Source organism: Tenebrio molitor, chromosome 2 (genome assembly GCF_963966145.1).
Source record: "Tenebrio molitor chromosome 2, icTenMoli1.1, whole genome shotgun sequence".
Taxonomy (NCBI): domain Eukaryota; kingdom Metazoa; phylum Arthropoda; class Insecta; order Coleoptera; family Tenebrionidae; genus Tenebrio; species Tenebrio molitor.
The window spans coordinates 12,614,792-12,634,782 of NC_091047.1; the positions used below are offsets into that span (position 1 = coordinate 12,614,792).

The 19,991-nt window shown below is 32.2% G+C and overlaps 1 protein-coding gene across 1 annotated transcript in view; it reads left to right on the forward strand.

The window, feature by feature from the left end:
- The first annotated feature begins 4,712 nt into the window (after positions 1-4,712).
- Positions 4,713-19,991, forward strand: part of LOC138123409 (lachesin-like) — a 64,999-nt gene continuing 49,720 nt past the window's right edge. The window contains exon 1 of the mRNA XM_069038134.1: positions 4,713-4,909. The gene's annotated coding sequence lies outside the window, so the exon portion shown is untranslated. The remainder of the gene's footprint in view (positions 4,910-19,991) is intronic.

Genomic DNA, 19,991 nt, shown 5'->3' on the forward strand with positions numbered 1-19,991 from the left:
CGATTCTTCAACGCCTACTTTGAGTACTGTACTGTAATGTACTTTTAGTTTTATGATCAAGAAACAGATAGCTTTACTTGTAAGACTATAATTATGTCACTGATAGTTCATCTTGTGCACTAACAAGATCATTTACGTTAATGGATTCAAATGTATTCGTTACTATACGAAATTTATATTTAGTATGTTTACACGTCATTTGTATTCCAGATGGAAACATTTCATTCTAATGTTTCTTAATTCTACACTTTAATTGTTTTAACTTTTAATAGTTATTTACGCTGCGAGTGGGATAATAATGTAGAATACCACGTGTTGCCTACAAAATTTTATTTAAGACCGCTCAGACCTCAGAATGTTTTAAAATCGACGCATTTTTACTTCAATTCAAGATCAAAGTAGAAATAGGCGGTGATTGTTCTTAAAATCAAAGCAACGCCCTAGCAAATACATACATACATACATGAACATTAAAATTCAGATTTTCGTTTTTGTGAAAATTTGCAAAGAGAAAATGACTTATTTAACTACTATACAGAGTGAAATTGAAATGCATCACAATATGTAAACCATAGTAACCATTTACAAGAGAATCAAAGGAATCAGTTTGTTTGGGAACCGCTGAAAATTTTCAAATTTGGCGGGCAGTTTTGACGTACGAGTACGACCAACCTAAAATGTAAAGTTTTTCTGTCATTCGAGGTTATGTTTGGTTTTTATCGTTAAAGTTTTTTGAGTTTCATCATGAATTTTTGATAAAATTTTTAAAGTGATGATAAAATAGTGCCTGCAAGTTATTCAGAAAACAACAAAGGCTTAAACAATAAAATAAAAAATAAATAATCGTATACCTACCTTCTGGCTAAGGCCAAGTGCTAGATTGTAATTGTGAGCAAAAGTATAAAATGATAAAACAAGCGGATAGAGACTGCTAGCGACTTTCATTCCCAGTTTGGCACATGCGTATAACTAATAGGACTAATAGTGAATTCATTTCATAAAAGCAATATGTAGGTAAACTTTAAAACCGTCATAGTACAAGCGAATGTAATTAAAGTTTAAAATAAAACTGTTTTATTTAAAATACAAACTACGAGTAGATAGTTCAGCCTCATACTACCAGCGAGTGTTGTTTCAATAAGATTTACTAGAGATACAGCATGTCTCAAAATTGACGCACTAACTACTTAATCTTATCGAGAATGTTTAAATGTACAAGAGAAAAATATGGAAAAAATTCTTCAGACTTAACATTTTCAAATCGGGGAAGGTTAAATGTAAATAAATTTGGCATCGTTGTACGTAGGTAGTTTAAATAATAAAATTTACCTACATTTTAGCACTACAGTAACCTGACAGAAATGAAAATACAAGTGGTTCACGAGTGATAATGTGCCCGATGGAGTTAAAAATGCAACCCACAACGCATTTTCTAATATAATTTTTTTGACATTTATCTCAGGTTTACGGTAATCTCTTCTACACCGTAGTGCACCGTTAGTGCCCTATTTTTGGGACATCTGTATTTGAATACACACATTCAAATCTTTAAATATTTTTTTATTCACTAATAAGAAAGTTAAAAAGTTAACAGTAGACATAACCACTAGAAATTAATATATTTAAACTATTTTTTATACATATGTACATGTACATTTGTTTTTGACTAATTTTCCTTTGACTATTGACGATTGCACTGATCGCAATCTTTTCTGTTTCCTCGGCATTTGGTTTCCTTAATCTAGAAGTGCAACGTTTCTTCTTTTTGGTGGAAAACAATCGTCTTTGTGGTTCAATCTTTTTATTATGCGGAATCAGAATTTTACGAGCTTTAATTTTGATTTGGCTATTTTTTTGTCGTACAGCCGTAAGAGTTGGGGCTATTGGTGCAATCATTTTTTTCAGTACTTCCACTTCTTCCATGGATGTTATTGAATCAATAATATTATTCAATGATTGATTTTTTGACTTGTTTTTGTTCGTTATAAAATTTATTTTTCTATTATTGATTCAAAAAATTGGAATTCACGCATAGTTATCGGTGCCTGAAGTGGGTCATTTTCTAACGTGTATTTCTTTTTGCATTGTTAGTAAGATCGAAACCATAGAAACCATACAAAACAGTGTGTGAAATGCGATTTCACGCACACGACTATTTCTGTGTTTCACTTCACGCACTGTATTTTATTAGTTACCTAGCAACATGGTCACTGCATTGAAACTTCAGAGTTCCTTCAAAAATTTGAATTTTTAATTTCAATTTTTTGAATCAATTATAGAAAAAATATTGTTTATATTTCGTGCGTGAAGATGTTTTTGTGCATTCAAAGGCTTATACTGCCTCGACCTTCGTCTCGGCGTAAAAGACCTTTTCATGCACAAAAAACACTCTCTTCACGCACTTAATATAAAAATAACTATTTTTCCAACTTTTTTTTTTCTCAAAAATTTCCTTATGTAAGATAACAACATTTTTATACTGTCATTTAGACAATTAAAAGGGCTATCAGAATCAAGAAAAAAAATAAGGTGTTTCCACTTAAAAAAAGTATCGATGACGTCATACTCGAAAACAAATAACTGCTTGGAATTTTATTTTGTACTAAAAAATGTATTTTTATAAACTAAAATTGACTTGTCCAAAGATTTTTTTGAAAAAAAAAAGTTTACTTTTTAAAAAATGTATTCCATACTTTTGCCGCTCACTGTATATTAATTTCTAGTGGTTATGTCTTCTGTTAACTTTTTAACTTTATTAGTGAATACAAAATATTTAAAGATTTGAATGTATTCAAATATGTATAGTAAACCTTATTGAAACAATTTTTTAGGTAGGTACTTTAAATTGATTGTTTAAATAATTTTCTAATATTAAACTCGCTGGTAGTACAATGAGGGACATGGAATCCTGGGCAGTCTGCTATTGTCATTTCAGAAAGTGTCAATGTAAAAGCACCTTTACTGTCATTATAATTGATATTTTCAAAAAAACTGTCAAATTAACTTAAGGTTGGTTATGAGTAGCTAAGGTATGGTTTAGAAATTTTGACAACTGAATGACACATCTGCCCAGTTTTCCGTGTCCCCAATAGTATGAGGGTGAACTATCTACTGGTAGCTTGTATTTTAAATAAAACAGTTTTATTTTAAAGTTTAATTACATTCGCTTGTACTATGACGGTTTTAAAGTTCACCCACATATTGCTTTTATGAAATGAATTCACTATTACTCCTATTAGTTATACGCATGTGCCAAACTGGGAATAAAAGTCGCTAGCAGTCTCTATCCGCTTGTAATGATAAATGAAACATCAAAGAAGGTGCTCAAAATGACCAAGAAAGCCGAACTCGATTCAGAATGCCTCTGTTTTGACGGTGTTTTGAACTCGCAAACTGAGAAACTCTCAGGTGATTTGTAAGACGCCGAGTTCGTGGCTGGTTTTCAATTTCGCGAAGAATTTCTTCTTCAGCAACTAAAATGCGATCTTCTCGTTGGCGGTCAAGATCGCGCTTATTCATTTCGAGATGTCCGAAATCGCGAAGATGCTGCACAACGTTCACAAAGATTCGTGCATTGGGAAGTATCCTTTAGGAAACCTTTCATCGTAGATTTGCCATGGTAGCTCTGAATGTCCACGGTCTTCGCCATAGATCAAAACCATATCGGTTTTCTCCAGGTTGGTGAAAACCGTCTTGATTTAAATTGAGGTTAAGATTGAGATTTTGTCAAAGTGACAACAATTAAGTGACAACAAAAAAGACTCACTATGATTTTTTTTGGCCCATTTCTTCACAAAATTTGGTGGCTCCCAAACTTTTTTTGAAAAACTTTTAGCCCCTTTTTCTCAAAAAATATTAACATTTGTATAAGGTATTATTGGCTCAATCGTTACCTATTGTGGAGTTCTACCATTGGTTACAATTCTGCACAACTTTCAAAGTCATCCTACAGCACAACCGCGAATGAATATACAGCGTGATCAATAATGACTGAGTGTGTTAGCAATGAAAAATTATGGTGTTATTTATCTCGTAATTGGCACTGACCGGATGTTTTAACTTGACAGGAGGACATTAGAAAAAATAGGTTATGTCGGTTATGTTACGCTATTACAAAAATGAACCTTTGATGGTAAATGTCAAATTTGCCTGTCAACACTGTCAAAACTGACAACCGGAAGTGCGTTTAGATTACAGTGGTACCAAAATCATTCAAATTTTCATTGTTAATAACAGATTCAGTCATTCTTGATCACGTGGTATAAAAAATCTATTGTGTAATTACTAAATTTGTTTTTATTGGTCTCCGTCTTGTTATCTTACAGGCGCTGATTTGTTTTACAAGACAGAGCTTTCACATGTTCGAAGAGGGCATTAATGATGCTTTCATCACACATCCACACCTACACCCTAACATATTTGCCTGAAGAAGGTAAATTTATTTTTAAACCTCTCATGGAAACTCCTCCACCATTAATTTGAATTAGTCTGAAACTAATTCGGTTCCAGGTCGGGCGGCGGCGCACTTGCGGTCTAATTTATGCAAGTTTTGCATAGAAATATTCTCATGAAACAACCTAAACACCGTTAATTTGCAATTTCTCTGGCTGCTTAATGCATTACTTTCGTTTAGAATAAAGCAACTAGTGCCACAAGTGAAGATGGGGGCGGCGTTGTTTACGATTTCTGCCGCGGTTCTGCAGAAGCGCTGCTTGCAATCGGCGCTTAGTACGCGGTGTGCCGTCGCGACGGTCACTCGTATTTTCTTCGCACTTCTTGCACGCAACTTCCACAAAAGTTCCATTTGAGTCGCACTTGGACTTGGACCAACTTCGGCCGATCAGCCGGTGCAAAAAATTGATGGACAGTTTTTTCGAGCAAGCTGTCAAAGCGCCAATTCATGACACTCGTGAGTATTTTACCGAGATTTAATTGTTCTTCCGTACCGAAGGGTAAACCCTTGTAGCGGGAAATGTATCAATAATTCATACAGGATCGGCGGCGCTGCTGCTTGAAACAACATAATTCTCTAAAAGCATTTTCTTTATGGAAATTGTTCTAAATGGTACATGGCGCGTCTAAATGTGTTAACATATTAAATGGATCTAACGTCGGTCGACATTTACATTGCTTGGCATCGATTTACCAAATTACAGAACCAAGTTTTAGTTGTTGACGATAATTAAGTTATTTTCGAGTGTCTTCAGGCACAATTGCAGAAGTGCGCTTTCATTAAAATCGCTGAAATGGTCTCTCTTACGCGCTAGCCTAATTTGAAATGGTAATATATTAATGCGATATTCAAAATGGATATTCACACTTGACAAGGTACAGACTTCTACACGTCAGTCTCGATTACATATTTTTTCGTAAATATGTGGTTTGGGCAGAAACGTTTTCAGCCTTTTAACAGATTAATAATTCTTCCACTAGCACTCTGCCTTGCATAGGAATTAGATGTCCTATTCTTGAAGAATTTGGAATAATAAAGCGGAAATATTCTACATTTTTCTATACTTTATTGAACTTGAAGTGGATGAATTATTCATAAATGATGAAAACGATTTTTTATGTTCACAGAGTATGTGTTTTAAAACAACACGAATTAAAATAATCCTGTTTATTAAGTGTATAATTTGCTACAATAATAAATGAAAGATGAATATGTTTAATAAAAAATTAATGTTTGCTTGCTTTGTTTGCTTTTTAACCAAATACAGATCTGAATTAGGGTTTTTTATTTTGTTTCGTTTGTGGTGACAACGATAACTTTCAATCTCTTTGAAGTTCATTCACATCGTTTTCTGGAAAATAAGAATGAAAAGTTCGGCTTGCGATATTTGGTGTCTCCTTTAGCATAATGCTTGGAATGGAAAAAAAAACTGTTTGTACTTTTACTGAAATTTATTCTCTGTGTATTTTGATTTAACGCCTGAAGTTGTTAATTGTAAAACGTTTATGAATAAACATTATTTTTTTAGAAGTATGTCGACGCTGATCGGATCGAATAAAAAATGCGTAATTTTTTTATCGAACCAAACTTACTCATTTTGTTACTTCTAACGGTCTACCTATTAGGTATATTAAAAAGCAAAGAGCATTTTGACGACTAAATATCTACAAGAGTCACAAGTTACAAAGATAAGCGGTATTAGTAAATGACTAAGGTAATGAAGTGTAGATAGTGATTAAGTTTCAAAGGAAAGTTTTTGAAATATTAGGGTTTGAACTTTAAAAAATTGAACGTTTTATCGATTGAATAAATTAACAGTTTTGAATTCTTAAGCGCTTGTTGCCCAAAATAGTCTCTGCAAGATTTAAAATATCTGGACCAGTCTTTAGTCACTCCATATACCGGGTGTAGAATTGGTTTACGAGACATAGGATTTTACATGTAAAAGTAAAGAGTTTCAATTATTGGCTCCCCTAATAATTTTACGGCAAAATAGTTAAAATGAAAGTTGGAGAGAATTAAAATTGCTGTCTAATTTTAGTCTTACTTTTTTTCTAACATCTTGTGGTACTGAAAGAAAGGCAAGAAAAAAGTTGACACAAAACAGTAAAAAGTACTACTAAGCATGAAATTGTATTTATTTCTTTAAATGTTATTATGGAGGATATTTTTTAAGCAACTTCCAAGCAACATTTGCTTCAGGTTTTCCAGACCGATCAATTCCTGCCACAGAAACAATTGGAAGAATTTTAGAGAAGTTTGAGCATTTAATGGAAGATACCTTTTCATTCATCCTGTAGTCCTGTACGACTTCATTTGAAGGGCAAATTAAAAGACAATTAAATAATAGAGAAACCATCTGACAAATACATAATATTTTAAAAGTCAAATTTCATGGCTAGTGCTACTTTTTAGTATTTTTGTGTTAACTCTGTTCTTGCTTTTCTTTCAGTACCACAAGATGTTAGAAAAAAACAAAGAGTGGAATTAGACAGTATTTTTAATTCTCTCTAACTTTCATTTTAACTATTTTGGCATAAAATTATTAGGGGAGCCAATAATTGAAACACTTTATTTTTACATGTAAAATCCTATGTCTCGTAAACCAATTCTACACCCGGTATGTAATAGTTTAGTCATATGACATAAAGTCCATTTTTTATTTTAGTCCGATGAATCAATTAATAAGCAGAACAACAGTTATATTGCTATCTCTTTTCAACATAAACAAGCTATTGAATTTTTGCACGTATTGTACCGTGTGAACAACAATTACTGATTGAGTTGGCAATAAATTCTGGTGACTTTTGGTGACTTTTATGTCATGTTACAACGAGAAAACCATTTTATTAATAAAAGAATACAAAAACCAAGACGTTTAAATATGAAATGTATACCAGCTGTCAATAGTGTCAATAAAACAAACCGAAATAAAGTCCATTCAATAAACATCTGGACTGTCAAAATCAAAATTACCTACGGTTGTTAGGTTGGTTAAATCACTAGTTATTTTCATATTGCCCAGTTGTTATCTATGATTTTTTAATTTTTCAAACTACATATTCATTTGTTTAAATTGACATTGTCAAATAAATTGCAAAATTATTTAAGTGTTTTGTAAAAAGGTTAAAATGGAAAGTTCAAAACGAACTAGGGTGGTTCTATTGGCGCGAGAGAAGAGGGCCATAAGAAATTATTATGAGGAACAAACAAAAAAGTGATAATATCGGGAAGAAATTACAAATTTGTGCCAAAGCCGGTCCAGTATTGTTAACTAAGAATTGGTGTCCGTTCTTGTGATTCAGAAATCAAAATTTTGGAGAGATAAGTGTTAATCAAGTGTTAAATAATAAATTAAACAGATTAGTTTATTTTGGATGATTTTGGTTGTTGTTTAATTTGTTACCTGTTTTCATTTTGTCGCGTGTTTTCTATAAACTTTATTAAATTGCTCTACTTCATTTAGTTGCTGCATTTCACTTCAAGTGCTCGAAGCAATGAATGATTCAAAACATTTTTAGTTTAATGATTAAAAATGAAAACATAACCTAAATATATTTTGTAACTAAATTTTGATGTCGGTACACTCTAGCGAAATTTTTTTATATCCAAGTACAATCAAAACAAGCATTTTATTTAAAATTTAAATTTGACAGTCCAGGAATTTTTTGAATTTACTATAGGTACAATTCACAGTCTTGAAAATTTCATGTAAAATTTTTTATTGCCAACTGAAACAGTTATTTTTGCTCACCCTGTATTAAGCCCGTCCCACTATGTATCTCGCTTTGGCATGTGCGATTAGAGCAAGACGCGAGTTTTACGTTTATTATTATTATTACATTAGCGACGTCAAATTTTTAGGTTAGGTTTTAACCACATTAATGATAATTTTGTTTAATTTTGCTTGAAATTTCCACCGTATGATGCCAACGAAAAGCTACGCACCAAGTGGACAGATTCATTTTCAGAATTTGTAATTGTAAAAATAATACACACCTATTGGAATTGTGCAGAGTTCTGAAATTTGCAGAAAAACCAAAACAGCACGAAAGAACGCAACTCAGAATCTCAAAAATTGAAATTTGTAGTGGCATCTGTCTCAAGTTGCCAACATAAATTTTCAAATATTGGTATAATCTGTTTCAAAATCAAAAATCCACCACCTGTTGAATTATGTGGGCAGAAAAAAAGAAATCCCTAGAAAAAGTTTAATTTTTTTGAGTTGGCTCAACCTCCCGCCAAAATTTGACATTGAACTGTCAACTGAGTTTATTCTCGAAACACAAAATAATTATTATGTACAATAGTATATTATAATACAAGTTTATAAAGAAGCCTTTAAAGCACGCGCGACGAGTTTAAGAGCACGACGCGTAGCGGAGTGCTTTTAACGTCGCAAGTGGTTTTAGCTACCATATCATACTTTTTGAATGAAATAATAAAATGAGAATAAAAAAACACGATGAACTACGACCAAAACGACTGTCCAACAGTTTTCTCTCATAACCCCACTTTTTTCTGACACTTACAGACACACTAAAAACAAAAGTCGGCGACGTTGTCGGATGTATTTTCGAGGTAGAATGCACTGTTGGTGGATTTTTGATTTTGAAACAGATTATAGCACCATCACTGTCAAATGTCAAAAGCAGACGCAGGTCATGTCGACGTCTTTATTCGGACCATGGCCAACTGTATCGATATACACTAGACGTGTATACATGGCCGTTTCAATTTCAAAATAAAAGTGTTCCTAGAAAGCAAACCATGAACTACCGTAAAGTAGCGACATCTGTTGGATCCTTTCATAATAATTTTTTTAATTTGAAATTGTCAAATTGAACGTCACAAACGTCAGATTTTGGAAGTATTTTCTTACCTTTCTGTGCTCATTGTCAATTATAACATTTATTGTTCAGTTGATGATTGTCGTGTTTAGTTTCGTTGTGTTCATTTTAATTTATTAATTTCGAGTGACAAGCAAATTAACAGACAAATAACATACGACAACTAACCGTTACCTAACCAAGAATATAAATTTGACAAGTTGACGTACTCGTAGATTGAAGATTGGTTAAAATTATAGTCGTATGGCGTCGCTACTTTACGGGAAATTTCAATTGTTTCATCGGAATTTTTCTCTTATGGAGAAATTGCAAAATGAAACGGCCATGTATACACGTCTAGTGTATATCGATACAGTTGGCCATGATTCGGACTAAGCTCATCGGACTATAATTAATAAATATTTATGAAATTCTGGTTTGCAGAACTATTTTATTGTTAACCGGTTAATTCATTAAAAAACGACTTTACTGAAACGTCCATCATCAATAATTAGTGACCATTCCTCAGGGACAATATAAATGATGAGACGCTCTCGTGTTATTAAAAGTAGTAACACAGTTAACGGTTTTTATTGTTTATCGAGGTATATTATATCGAGTTAAGCTTGTAAATGTTTATTTAGATTCGAATAAATTCCAGCATTGTTAAATTAAATTCTCTTGAGATTTGAATACTTGCGGCAATGTTGTTTCAAGAGAAAGTATTTCTCGATGTAAATTTTGTTTTTATTAAATCATTACAATCATTTATTGTCAATATTTTTTGGAGTGGCAGAGCTTTCGCACGTAATGTTCTTTGTTGACGATTACACCCAGTGGAATAATCTTATAATGCATAAACCCTTTGTGCTCAAATAATACCTCTCTAGCAAGCTTTTCCTTTCAATATAACTACTCTGACTTTCTTTGACTAGACACTAGTGCTGCTTTTATATGTATATTAGCCAGTTTTCGCTTCGTTTAATAGAAGTAAGCAGTAAATTTGATTAGTGATAATACACTGCGCCGCAAAATTAACGCATAATTTAGAAAATTAATCGTATTCCTTTTTAGAAAATTTTTCAGTGCCATTTGGAAACCAAAAATGTTGATTCGCATTATCTTAAAGTTTAAATCCGATACTCATTAGAAAACCACTTTTCATAATGCATCATTTAAAATTTAAATTTACAGGCTTTTTTAAAGTTTTTACACAGTATGCGCTAATTTTGCGGCGCAGTGTACAGGGCAAGTCACATAAGGTTTATTTCTGAATTTATTTTGTACGCAACCAAAAATACTGATGACGCTGACTGCTTGATGCCGTTTATAATGTGATTTAATTTAGTAATCAACGTAGGTATAGTCCATTTTTTAATTATAGTCCGATGTATGAATTAAAAAGCAGAACAACTGTCATATTGCTATCTCTTTTCAACATAATGTAAACAAACTATTGAATTCTTGTACGTATTGTATTAAGCGTGTCCCACTATGCATCTCGCTTTAGCATGTGCGATTAGAGCAAGACGCGAATTGTACGTTTATTCCACTAGCGACGTCAAATTTTTAGGTTACGTTTTAACCACGTTATTTGTGATAATTTTGTTTAATTTTGTTTGAAATGTCCTCCGTATGATGCCAACGAAAAGCATGTGGACAGATCCTTTTACAGAATTTGTAAATTGCAAAAATAATATTGGAATTGCGCGGAAACTTGCAAGACTGGAAGTTAACAGGTAAGGGGGTAAACTAATTCATAGAGAGTTGTTTTGTGTTCATGGCGTTGCCGAAACAAAATCTAGGAAGAAAGAAAGACAGTCTAAACGTGGTTGTTTAGTGCTGTTTTCAACAATTTTTAATATATCTGACCTATTAGTTGATATGTAAATAGTTATCAAAAGCGTTCTGAAGGGAGAGGTTTTTTGAAAGATAAAATTAAAACGGAGGAATGAATTTGCAGAAATACCAAGAAAGCACGAAAGAACACAATATCTGTACCATGTTGCTTAAATAAATTTTCAAATATTGGTAGAACCATGCACTGCTGTCAAATGTCGAAAGCAGACGCAGGTCATGTCGACTTCTTGATTCGGACTAAGCTCATCGGACTATAATAAAAAAATGGACTATATGTAATTCGACTAAAAATGTCAAAATGACGTTTTCCTGTTCTGAATAATGAAATCAAAAATTAAATTCATGAACTGTCATTTTGACATTTTTAGCCAAATTACATACCTACGTTGATTACTAAATTAAAACACATTATTAACTGTATTAAGTGGTCAGCGTAATTAGTATTTTTGGTTGCGTACAAAATAAATTCAGAAATAAACCTTACCTGACTTGCCCTGTATAATACGGTAGCATCATTTAGCTGACACAGTACAAGTTTTACTGCTAAAAACCATAAAACATAAAACCGAGAAGGAACTGCATAAGTTTCCATGCATTTTCGTGAGGAACTATTAAGTACTAAGAATCTACAGTAGTAATTAAGAATATAGTACAGTAGAGTATAGTACAGGGTCATAATACATGATTGTAGTCCAAGTTGGCCTAGAAATTAAAATTTATGGTTGCTGCTCCATATGAAAATAATCAAAATTAATGTGAATAAGTGAATACACACCGTACAGCGGCAAAAATTTCATAATGTGAGCATGGCTTGTTTCGACTACAATCATTTATAATGACTCTGTATAAACATTGATAGGTGCATGTGCAAAGTTTGACGTTAAAAGGTCTGGTCGTTTCGAATCATAATTTTTTTAAAAGCCGTGTCGGAGTGCCAAATCATGTACCGTTCTACTTTTGAAGGGGTTATCTGGTAAATACAATTTTGGATGACATGTTGACAACATTAGCAGATCAATGTCCTTCCTGTTTTATCACAAAAAAACTGGGTTATGGCGTTTAAGAAGATTAAAAAAAAAGAAAGGTGTGCAGAGAGTTGAAAGATGGATTTCTGCCTCAAGAACAGCAAACGTCGATGTTATTCGTGAAATGATTTTGGAACATTGGTGAATCGCACTAAAATGAGACACTTTGAATATCTCATATCAATGCAGTTTTCATATCATTAACAATGAATTGGGTGTGAGAAAATTATCAGCTAAATGGATACCCAAATACCTGAATGTTGATCAACAGCGAATGAGGGTGACAACGTCCACATCGATTTGCAACCAATTTGAAGATAGTTAGACCGTATAATTACAATGGAGGAAACTTGGGTTCATCATGTCAAAATAGTGGAAACACGGTGGTTTTCTACCCGTGCAAAAAGTCTTCCGGAATAATTCTCGCTTCCATTTTCTAGGATAAAAGACGGGGTAATTGGGGACATTGTGGACACTGTTAAAAACTTGTGTGCATTGTTTTTGCAAGACAATGCACATGGTTCTTGCCCTGCAAAAATTCGATGGAATCGGTTTTAAAATCGCCCATATAATGTTTATAAAATATTATTAAACCATCTCTAAAGCAAAAAAGTCTAAAACTAAATGTCCATTATGACCGAGTTGTATGGAGTGTTACTAAATTTTTTTCAAATCTAATTTTTTAAATGCAGACACTGTAGTATTGGTTGTTTTTGATTTAAATTTTTCGTCAGATTCTTGGTAGAAATTTCGTTGTAATTGCAATTAACTACTCTTGCACACATGTTTACATTAAACGCCGATAGACAATTTCCTAACCTTACTTTCTCGCATTCATGTTTTCTGGCTGTCACAAAGCATGAACAAATTCTTGGATAGTAATATTTTATAAAAAATGTTGGCTCCTTGATTATCATTATGAGATAAAATGGACAGAGCTTTGCATTAGGAAGCTTGAAATTCGTACCTATTATCGTTAACTTCCAATTTACCACGACATTTTCCAAGGTAAAATTTTGGGAATTGTGTTAATTCAGATAAGTGCTACGCAGAGTCGTAAACACTTCTGAACTAGTAAAGAAAGGGTTCGTGACTGGTACAATTTGATATTTTCTTGTAGTGGAGAAAAATATTTAATAATCATATTTATTGATTTGGCCTATTTCCGTCAGCGAGAGACGAAAGAGATATCATTGTGTCAAAACCTAGATCTGATTATTTTGAATACTACGTTTGTTATTGTAATGAGTCGTAGGAAGTGGACAATTTTTTGTCTCCTGGAAAAATGGTGCATGTGTTGTCGTCAAAGAGATAAAAAAATGATACACTCAGAGTGATGAGGTACATTGTTGAATAATGAAGGGTTTTTACATGTAATGGGGGTGTCTGTATTGGATCTATTTTTAGTGGTGACGCATTAACCCGAAATAAATTTATTAAATTCAGCACAATTGAACGGAATAATTACGAATTCCCTTCGAAAAGTTTGAATGGATTCCAGAGGAATAAATTATTCTCCGGAGTTTTTATCATGGAACTTTAGGTTTATAGGACGTGTTTAAATGTGTTTTAACGGTATTTGCTCATTTGCAACTTTTCAAACAATCCATTCCCCGTTAAAAACTTAAAGATTCTGACAATAACAGACTGGCTCGTTAAAGGGGAGTTTCTGAGCCCTTCGACATTTGAATTTTTACAAAGGACACGAAATTTTGTTAAACTTTATCTTCACCTTTTTATAGTTGGTTAACAGACGTAAAGACGACAAGCGTACAGGTCTGTGCAGAATTAGTGGAGAGGTTTTGGTCATTATTTACATTTAATTTGAATACAACTCATCTACATAGAATAGACTTCTGGGACGTTAAGTACACATCAACTTTGCTTCTCAAGAGCCAGACTAAGTATCTCGGGTCTTCCTTGTTAGGTTATTCAGTATTCGTTAGAAATATGTCTTCTGTGTATGCATGCCAAGTTCTGTATTATTCAAGAACACGTAAAAGCTGAAACGGAATGTGCAAGCAAGGGATGATGTGCTTGAATGTTTAAAAAAATATCTCCCAGATATTTTTTCCGTGTCTACAAATTGCACTTTTTAATGTCATCCATGTTGCAGAATTCACATCTGTTAAAAATATAATTTTTATATTTAAAAGAATTTATATACGCATTAAAAGCAATACGCAACATTTATTTCGACTGAGATCCATTCTCTTCATAATAATTATTAGTAACAAAGTTTTTTTTTCTAATAATAGACTTGGTTGCTGTTTTTATTTTTAATAATGTTTAATTTTTTTAGAATATATCTTAAGTACTGAAAAACAAATATTGTTACTTTTTTAACAATTTAAATTAAATTAAATAAATAATGTTGCGTAATTTATAATCGATTTTTTTTGATAAAAAATAAACACCTGTATATGTACCTCAATAAAAAGAGCAGGTTTATTTGTATGCTCCGTTTAAATTTAAGCAGAATTTTTGTCTTGTTTAACTTAGAATAGCAGTTCTGAAAAATTGCAAGCAAATTGTTTTATTTTGTTTAATAAAGTTTATTTTGTTTGTTTTATGTCGTTTAATTTCAATTTTAAACATATTTATGTAGAATTTATAACTGTTTTTAAAATAGAAATAAAAGTTATGCACCTAAATATGTCAGTTGATTTAATGCCAACATGTGAAGCCATTATTCAGCAAATGAAAATTGCAAAATTAGAAAAAGCATCCTAACTTAATGGATTTAATATAATTTTAAGACCTAAACATGTTTTCAATTTCAGTTGGTTTGTTTTGGTTACAACAAAAAATAAAAATGAAATAATAAGGCGAAAATACTTCAATATTCCCACAATTTACGGGTTGAGTTGTTTTCCTATGATAAAGAGTTCTAAAAATATTTTGGGATGTTTTTTATTAATTACCCCACCACCTAACAATCGAGAGAGGTTTCAAAAAATAAAAAAGAACCATGTGTGATTACGTAGTTGTAATTTATGTTATTTAAATATCGGGTTTTCACTTAAATTTCCCGTCAAAGTTGGCGTGGAGGAGTCGATTGTGAACGCACCACAGATCACGGAGCAGCTGTTTAAATCTAACCTCACTTTTTGCGTTGTTTGTGTTTTTACTCTGCAGATTGACGAGTGGTGCGTTTACTATAGACTCTTCAACGCCAACTTTGACCGTAAATTTAAATGCACACCAGATATAAATTATCTATAAATGTAAATGCCATTGTAGTTTTAAACGAGACACTGAAATGCACTATTTCATAACATTCAAATTACAAGGCACAATGGACAAATGTGTAAAATAATATTTATAAAAACAATAATGACATATCTACCATAATAATGATGAAGACTGTGAACAAGTAACATGCAAAACAGCTGCATCAAAATAAAAATAATTTCCATGCAAAGTTTGTGCCAAAATTTTTACAGATTCGTTTGACTCTGCATAAAAATAATTCAAACTTTTAAAATGACTGAAATTGCGACTGCAAATCATCTTCAGATGATGGTTTACAAAATTAAATAATCTGATACATGTCGGAATAATTAAAACAAACTTTAATTCGACGCATTTCGCTTGTTAATTGTGTTTGTTATGAAGATGTGATGATTAATATTGTTGGACAATTAGCGCCAGAATAAAAAAAAAATGTATTTAGATCCTTTGTGTTTGAAGAGCAGCCACTCTCATTTTCTAGTTTAAAATTTTAATTGTGTTTTGCGGAAATTCAATAAACGTGTATTCCGGTTTCACCGGCTTTTGAGATAAAATCTCGTGTAGATGTCGTGGTATTTTATAAAGCAATTAATTATTGAAATAGTAAATTGGACAGTGCGTGAGCGTACGAGTGCACGGAAATCAACTCGTTTTAACTAAATTTTCAGTTAAGCTGCGTCGACACGTTAACCAAAGATGATAACCGGAAAAAACCGTAGCTAGCGCCCTGTTCATTTGAATCAACCCTCACTTTCGCTAAATTACAGTCATTTATCATCGGTAAAGGAAACTGTTAGATAATGAGCAAATAATTGAGTGATGGTTGGAATTATAGTTAGTTACATGACTACCCCCGTTTATCAACGAAAATTAACAATACGGGATCTTGAATGGAAAAACAAATTTACTTGACGCGGTGTTTGTTTTAAGAACCAGGTGTGATGGTGTTGGAGATTAAAAGTTCCGAAATTACCAATGTGTCGAGAGTGTTAGTTTTTACGGTATTTTAGCGTGGGTTTCTGTATGTTTTGAATGTCGTAATGTAACCAAATTATCGTTAGTGACATTTATTTATTGGGCAAAATATATTTACCTTACGTTTAAATATAATTAATTTATTATAATTATTGTAAGTTTTTGAACTTTTTTCACTACATCTATCACATCAAGAACATGATAACTTTGTATATCTAGTGTGTTTTTCGTTGCATATTTCATTTTAGCGTATTATTTTGACAGATTGTATTTGTAAATTGTAAATAAGTTTCTGACCCATCAGCTGGCGACTACCATACAGGCTTTTTCACGAGTGATAATGAGCCCGACGGAATTGGAAATGCAACCCACAATACATTTGCAACGCTAACGTGAATTTTTGTTTTTTGATTTAAAAAACGTGAAACATAGTTTACTGTACAGTTTCGTAAATGAAATTGTGAATAAACGAAGAGTTTTTGGGAAAATGTTTATTGTCTGCATAAACGCGCAACTGCAGAGGCATTTTTATTACAATCGCCTTAAATCAGGAGCGTGTTCTTTTCTCATCGTTTTTAATTGTCGTATTTAACTTTTTAGGAAATGGAGTTTTGACAAATAAAATTATTGGTAGCAAAGCTATTATAGATTCATAATTTCATTTTAAAAAATAATACGATACTTAAATATCTAGGTTAGCGTTGCAAATGCATTGTGGGTTGCATTTTCAATTCCGCCGGGCTCAATACCACTCGTGAAATACCCTGTATTTAAAAAAGCCTTTTGGAGTTGAGTTATTGGTATTATTTTTATAAAGACATTTCATCAGCATTGAACTGACTATAATAATTACATTTGTAACTAATAAAAAAACCGGTTAATCGATTGAAATTCTCTTGACTTTGTCAGTATAAAATAATGAGGTCGAATATGTCGTTCCAATAGTCACTACACTAACGTCGAATAGTCATGTATTATTTGTAAATTGGGAATGAAGTTTGTGTCTGTATGAAGATGCTTATATCTACGTTGAATGCAGAAGTTACACACAAAGCATTTACTTGCCCTGGAATTCTTGTGTGTTGTGGGTAAATACCTTTAACGCAAGGAACTCAAATCAAGCGTAGAACTTTTGATGTGGTTAACAAACTCACATTTTTTTACTTTGCGTGTGAAAAGTTACAATCTTGACATAATAGATACAAGAAATGATTCGAGATGAGAAAAAATTCAGTGGATAAAACTTTTTTGTTGTAAATCGTACGTGCTGGATTAATAATAAACAAATTAATAATGTGCAAAAAGATCTGCACAAGGTTTTATTGTCATTAAAATTGAATTCGGAAGCATGTTGGTGTACCTATCGTGGGTGATTCCGGCAAATTATGTCTAAATTACGAAGTGAAGGTGCATGCTACTTTACATAATGGAACTAGAGCGTATTAAAGGGATTACGTTTAGTGGCCAAAAGACTTATTTAAAGCTTTCTAAATTGAGTTCTAATTTCAAAGAGGCACTTGATTTTTAGCGGCTTAATTTTTAACAAAAGCAACAAACAAAAATGTCTTAAAGATATTTGTCGCCATGTAAAAATTTGGAAGCAAATAAACTCTCTCAGCAATAAAATTTCATTAATAATGTTCTTCCAGGATATATTTATTTGTTAAATGTTAGAATAAACACCGACGATCAGCTAGTAATTTATTTAATACTTAATTTCTAGTCTAATCGGGAACTCATTAATAAGTCGACCTCACTAACATTTTGAAGATTCATTCAGACAGGTCACGTGATACGTATGCCCAAAACAAATCGTTCAAAATGCAGGATAAATGTGGACTACCATTTTGCGTGTTGCGGATTCGCATTTTACTTGAATCTTTTGTTCGTAAACGATGATGAAAAAAGATTAAAACATGTTTGGACAGGGACAAAGATTGGAAACATTCTATTTTGCACTTTGCAAGCCCGTCTTTATGGTGAATGAAGTTTTTCTTGGAAATTAATTATTAAAATTTGGACATGAAACATTATTTAATAAATTAAATGCTGTCTGTAGATAACTCTATAACTATAAGTATTAAAACTTTTTTTCTACTAGAGTTTGGAAAACTTCAACATTGTAATACTAATTTGAGTTAGGAAAAGTGAAAAATTTCCTACTATGGGCGGAAATAATATTTCAACACAATTTTGGTCGTCTCCTGGGATACGTAACGTAAAAACTGGTATTTAATTGAGACAAAAGCTTAAACGCCTTCACAATTTTTCATTAATAAATTGTTTCTCTATGGTAACGAAAGCAGAACAATTTTGATTTCGCTTTTTAATTTAGAAATAATTAATAGTGTATTAAAAATATCCAAATTTTATGTATTTTCCAAACTCCAGTAGAAAAAATCATGTGTGCAATTCGTAGGAAAAGTGTTTTTTCCGTACTCGACGCGTTTTTAATCTCGACTTCGTCTCGATTAAAAATCCCGCATCTCGTAAGGAAAAAAATCACTTTTCCTAACTTATTGCACAAATAGCTATTTTATAACGACAATAAGAATGTTAAGAGCCAATTAAAAGGAAACTGAAATATTCATTTTAATGGAAGTATTGACTGCTTAAGTACATTAATGACAAATTTAAAAATGCGAGAATTAATTCACTCAACAATTATTCTCGTAGATATTAAAAACCACATCCATTAAGAGTGAATTCTATTAAGTAATGATAATTCGTTTGAAACCACAATTGTTGAATTTTATTGTAGATAATACTGTAATCGAGTAATGCAGCTATTAAGTATTGAAGAAGTTACAACGGAACACTGTTCCTCCTGCTGTCACCCATCCAAACACGCTGGATATTGCTTAAATTCACAGATCGAACGGTGATAATAGTACTATGAAAACAGTAGTGGGATCGTCGTTTGTTGTAAATAAAATTTGTATTATTAAAACTGTTTTAGTTATATTTAACATTAGAAGCACCGAATTAGTTAACCAACGGCTGAGAAGTTTCTTTCGTTCTATAGTCGGCCCGGCGAATCAGTGGAGTAGTCACGAGGTGTTCAGGTGATAGTTCGCCAGTTGTGCGGGAAATTTAAAACTTACTATTTTAAGAATGGATGGAAATTTCAACTGCGTGCATTGAGCTGGACCCTACCTCTTAATGCGCGCCCTTTAACCATCCCCCGCAAATCACGTGAAGATCACGCCAGTTTATTACTCCAGTAAGTCGTCGCGGCAACTATATTTTTTTTTACTAATTAACTATTTTTTTAAAATTAATTTTGTGTTACTTATAATTTTCAGTTCCAAGAGTTCAGTAGATAAAAATTCTACTTATTAGTTATGCATATCAAAATTTTTTTTACTGAAAAAGCATTTTGTTCTTGTATGTCCGAAATGTGGCTCATTTGTAAACTATTAATATACCAAGTGATAACTTTTCCTTATAGAAATTTCCATTTACATACTTAGAGATTAATCTATGTCCTTAATAAAAATTCCACATATACGTAATTTTTATGTTCAAGGGATTATAGAAAGAAATGAGAATTTATCAAAGGGATAATTAACAGCACTAAAAATAATTTATGGATTATTAGCGCAGTAAATTAGG